At 41.5% G+C, this 5,571-nt stretch overlaps 1 protein-coding gene across 1 annotated transcript in view; it reads left to right on the top strand.

The window, feature by feature from the left end:
- The window catches only part of LOC108248694 (cholecystokinin receptor), a gene marked incomplete at its 3' end in the record, with an annotated part of 55,902 nt that overhangs the window by 45,711 nt on the left and 4,620 nt on the right, over positions 1–5,571 (top strand).

Here is a 5,571-nt window from a genome sequence, read left to right as displayed (position 1 = left end):
GTCATGTCGCAAAACAGAGGTTCTTCACAAAATAGTTATTTTTTCTTATTATTTATCACTTATATAAACTGAATGTATGCAAAGTGACAACACTAATACATTCGTCGTAGCCTACGTTATGAAATATTTACATGAATCATTAATACAATTATGATAGAAACGACAGAAACTATAGAGACGATAGAAACAATAGAGACGATAGAAGAAAATATATCACGATAGACACGTTTCTATCGTCCCCACGATATGTATCGTTATATTGCCCACCACTATCCAGCATTGTTTTTGTTTTAATAAAATCTAATCCATTTAAACAGGAGTCTGCAAAGTCTGCAAGACGGTTTTCTTTTTCACCCACAGTAAAATAACGGAAAAGTTTCAAAAGTGTAGTTATGTTTTTGTTTGAAGAATGTGTCTCAGGTATTCGCATTTTTTGGAGGACACCTCTTCCCTTGGTTACACTTCCTGTTGTTCAGCTGTACTATAATTTTTTAAATTATTTTTGGCACTACTTTTGTTCAGGAGGACTGCAGCAGCACCGACATGAACAGCGACAAACACTGAAAGTGTGCTTCGCTCTGATCACGTGGATCAACTAATATTGACTATTTTTGATGCAGCAAATACTATAGCTGCTCACTTTTAAGGTACTAAAATTATGAGTATTAATTATTAATTATGAGTCAGGTTTTGTTAAAGTTTCAAAGATGATATGTTTTTGAGCGGCCATTTTTAAAAAATTATGTAGCAAAAACCCGTCTGAATAACTGACGTAGAACATTTTGTTGTTTTGGATTAGATCAAATCTCAATGTGCTGAATCATCTCGTATAGCAATTAAAGGACTATCATCAGCTTTTGCTGCTCATATATCTTTAATGAATGGAATTGTTGGCAGTGCTGAGTAACAAATCAGCCTCAGACCGGAGATGCATATTAGAGTTGTGCAGTGATTAACGCCGTCTTGTTCCTGGTGTGAAACCCAGCAGGGGCCATTTTGTGTGGAGTCTGTCGCCTGCTTTGGGTCCTCAGATGTTACGGCTTTTACCCGTAAATGAAACTAAACACTAAAATGTCTGATTCTAAACAATCTTTTACCTAATATTGGTAAAGTGGAAGTTTAAACCAAACATGGTGCAACGGTCAAGAATAAAAGAAAATGTTCAGTGTGTGGGCTATAAAAGGATTTCAAGTAAAAAGAATTTTGGCTTTATGCGAAATACTGGAACCAGTCATAAAACTAATCATGTTCCAGTGTTAGCACAATGAGGAAGTTATTCTTCATCTGAAAAGCTTCAAAATGAGACGTAGTTTGCCAAAATTTAGCGATTTATCACCTGGCAACAAGCTGGTGTTGTTTACGGGAGTGCCAGTTTCAATTATCAATTATTATTGGTCTGGAGTGACGTCATTGGGAGTTTCATCTCGATATCTAAAATGGGGGGAATCCCCAAAGCTTCTCAAATGACGCCAAACATTATACGAAAGGATTTCCCAGGGCTACAGCAGCCGGCAGAGTAAAATGGTCAATTTCAAAGTAAACTATAAGGGTATTTCTGAAAACATACTTCTTAAAAATCTTAAATTTAAAGGTAGATATACCTTTAAAACATACATATATACGTATAAAATAATGATTAATCATTGAACGTATTCTAAAAGCTTTAAAGGAGTAGTTCAGCTAACAGCTGGCCATTTTAAAACAAATCCACAATTCCTATTAGATTCATGTTAACTGTTGCTTCATCACTGTCATATTCACATTACACAGATGTTTTGGCAGAAATATTATGACATTCCTGCTGAAAGTCACCCAGGCTGCTACTGCTAGCTGCTGTTGCAGCTACCTACAGAAATCGATGTAAATAACCACGTCGGGAAATTGAACATAACGCTTCATAAAGTGCATTATTTGATTTTTTTTTTGTTTCTAACTCGAATTTGGACATTTTAAAGACAGTTCAGACCAAAAAAAAAAGCTAGCTTATTTAAACAAAAACAAAAAACGTAAATTTCCGTAAGGCAATGTGTTAACGTGCGACTCTACCGATATTAAACTGTTACTAATTAGTACTTGCGCCACCACTGTAAATAGCCGCCAAATTTGGAATGGGGGTTGACTGTTTTTTGTTTTTTTTTCTAAAAAAATTGTCTGAGTGTTGGGGTGATGGGGACTTTGTTTCACCACAACATGATTAAATAAATAAAGCCATAAAATGGAAGTTAGTTTAGCATCCGCGTGAGCGTCTTTTTCAAGGCCGCGCATCAATTATTTATTTAATTTGATAAGATCAGAGAAAATTTCACAAAATCATCTTCCAGCTCCAATTTATCCCGTATTTCTAGGACAAATAGCAAAGGAGCTAGCCCATTTCAAAGTTTTGGGTTAATTTTCCCTTTTTATTGACACTTTGGAAGTTGTTAAGACCATTTCAGGCACAAATGACCTCCGTGAACTCATTCCCAAAGTATATTTTTATTCTAAATTAACTGCTGAACTTTATATTTGCAGGAGCAGTTCTTAGTCTTGGTGCTATGTGTTTATCTGTATAGCTGTGTTTGACCATGAGCTGTTATTTTTGAGTCCATTTTAAGAAGAAATAAACTATAGTATAAAGTAAATTTGTTGGTGAAGTTGTTATCAGTCTATTTTTTTATACACATCTTACACAATAGGTTGATAGTTTACAGCATGATTTTAAAATCTTACTTCAGCACATAGTACTAGTTGTATATAGTAGGGTGTTCAATTTTTCATGGCATAAAAGTGACCTATAAGCAACTCTTTTTCTAAAATTCTAGCTCCAAAATGCAGGAAATAGCACTTTTTCCGTTGGCGCTCGCTCTCACCTTTCCCTCTTTTCAATTTTTAAATGTTGGCAGGTATGATAACGCTTTGAAGGTTGGAGCTGTTTAAAAAAACAGCAGCTTTATTCTCGGACGGGCCATTAGCTTGTCGGTTGTTTCTCCAAACTGTCGTTCAAAGAGCTATCTGCAACAGGTAAGACACTGATTGCTCCTGTTGCCATAAAGCCCCATTTCAGATGGTTTGAACTGTAATCCTTTCTTGCATTGAGAGCACAGAGCCCTAACGCAGCTGTGCATCATTTCCTGCGGTGATTAGTTTAAGCTTAAACGCGTCTGGTTGCTCAACGCGTCGCGTTCAGGGTTCCGTGGGACCAGCCTCGGCTGGGATTAGTACTGAGTCAGCTGCGGCCGTCCCCCCCCCCCTCCGTTTCGCGACGGAACACATCCGCTTTTTGTCTAAAAGACGTTGCGCGCCATCAAACGCCTAATCAGACACTTTGAAGTCTTCCCCTTAAACAAGAGCTCAGAGTGGCATTAGAATATCAGAAGGGCGAACGAAACGCAGCCTCTTCCTGTCTGCTTTCATCAGCTGACTGACGTGCTTTGTCGGGGAAAGGGTTCTTTGAATATGATCAATCAGATGGGAGTTCTGCCGCAGATGGTAAAACCCCGTAATGATCAAAGGGACTGCTGAGCACCTCCTGCGGAGTGTTTGTGCAGGGCTTCCCACTACTTTTTTTGCTTGTTTTACATTACTTACAGCCCAGATTCGCAGGAACAGATGAGATTCAGAAAGAGTATTTAGCAATTTCCGCGCTGCTTGGCTCTCGTTTTGTTCTGCGTTGAAATATGCGTAACGCCTGTGGTTCGGTTGTTATGAGCCAGCTGGTGGAACACCTTTTCTGGATGTGTCTAGTTTCTGATTCAGTTTGCCTGCCCAATTTCACAGATTTAAAATGTTTGAAGGATACTTGGTGGTTTTTTTTTAATGAACAAGGCACAAAAATTAAGGAAATTTGTGTTTGGTTGGTTATTTCTTTGTTGTACCAACGCTCATACCATTAGAAAGACCGTTTTCTTCCCCTTAGATGGTGCCACATTTGTTAGGGAAATTAATTTGTGGGTTGAGAAGCAAGAGCTGAGTACGTGGGTTGTGCCGATGAAAAACTGGCCAAATCTTCGCAGATTCTGCGTTTGACTCCTGCTTCGAGCTCTGGTACTCCGGACGTCCCAGCACAGCCACATGGGCTGCCTCGCGGGGAAATTTGGGTTGGGAAGCGGCACGAGGAGAAGGTGCCGGCGTTTTTGTGGCTGTGTATGGTTTGTCCACATGCTATCTAGGCCCGTGTTTGCTAAATAAATAAATTTGCCAAGATGTCTCGTTTCCTCAGGTGCTACACCAGTTTCTTGTGGTAAACAGAGAACTAAACCAAAAGGCAAAGTTGATAAGTTAACATAGAATCCACGTTTGACCTTTCACCTGTCGTCATGAGCTTTGGGAATCAGAATAAGACCACAAACACAAGCTGAAATGACACCTTACCCTTACATTGCATCTGGACACCTCGGGGCAGACCCAGGACTCACTGGGGAGATTATATCTCACAACTGGCCTGGAAACACCTAATGCCCCTTTTACACGGGCTCTAATTCAGAAGTCCGGCTCTACTCGGCTCGGCTCTGTAAAGAATGCATCGCGTTCACACCGGCCAGTTTGGTCGGTAGCAGAGGAACGCCTACCGAAACTTGGCGCAAGTTCTGTAAACAACTAAAGCGCTATGGACAACGTTGGCCCTGTGTTGTTGCTGTTTTTTAAACTTATTGGGATTCTCCTGAGACTTCAGGAAGAGAGGCGCAGTGGAAGAAATGCTCTGGATGCCGCGATTGTTGCGCGGAGTAGGACAGCTGTTATCCGCCGGAGATTACAGGCTTTACAGCGCCTTCAGCTGGGGGACAGACGGCAGAAACGTTGCAGGGTAAGCTAACGCCGTTGTTTAGATTCCTACCGTTCGCTCTTTATGCTCGCATCTGGCCACACCCACGACCAATGAGTGAACAGGAGCTAAGCTTGCGCCACCCACCCGGCCGGCCCTGCTCCGAAGCAGGGACCAAAGAAGCAGGGGCCGGCCTCGAAAAAATGCAGAAGTAAACGCGCGCAAAGCGAGCCGAGTAGAGTGGAGCCGGGACCTTTAGGGCCCGTGTAAAAGGGGCATAAGTGGCAGAAGCTGAAGCGATGGATCTTCAAACCCATCTTTTTGCATCTGACAAACACAAGTTACAATTCACGCACCTGCAGACCTTAAAACTCGATCGACGACCAAACAAAACCTTTGCCTGCCGCCCTCCCTAACCCCTTAGTGCTACGAAAATTGGAGCTGTTCCGCCTAAGTGCAGAGGTCAATGGGAATCGCTCGGGGGTCAAATTGTCGTCTGACCCCTAAATCTCACGTTTATCAGAAACCGGTAAACAAGCATCAGGGGTGCGTTCGAGCTCCTCATTTCGACAGTACATATTCTGTGAGTAAAAATAATTAAGCGAAGTGGGGAGGGGGATGGGGGTGGGGTGTTAGAGGCATCTGGTTAGCCTCTAATGTAGCTTCAGCACATGCAACAACAACAACAACAATAAAAATAAAACTTTTATAGGTTTCCAAGCAACTTCTTTAGATTTGAGGCTGGATTATATAGTTTTTTTTCCCCCAGTAGCATGTTGTCATCGCCTCCCGTCTTTCTGCTTTGTCTACCCCCCTCCCCCCTCCCCTCT

This window comes from Kryptolebias marmoratus, linkage group LG23 (assembly GCF_001649575.2).
Source record: "Kryptolebias marmoratus isolate JLee-2015 linkage group LG23, ASM164957v2, whole genome shotgun sequence".
Classification (NCBI taxonomy): Eukaryota; Metazoa; Chordata; class Actinopteri; order Cyprinodontiformes; family Rivulidae; genus Kryptolebias; species Kryptolebias marmoratus.
The sequence above is the reverse complement of the archived record's forward strand: the minus strand, read 5'-3'. Positions and strand labels throughout refer to the sequence as shown.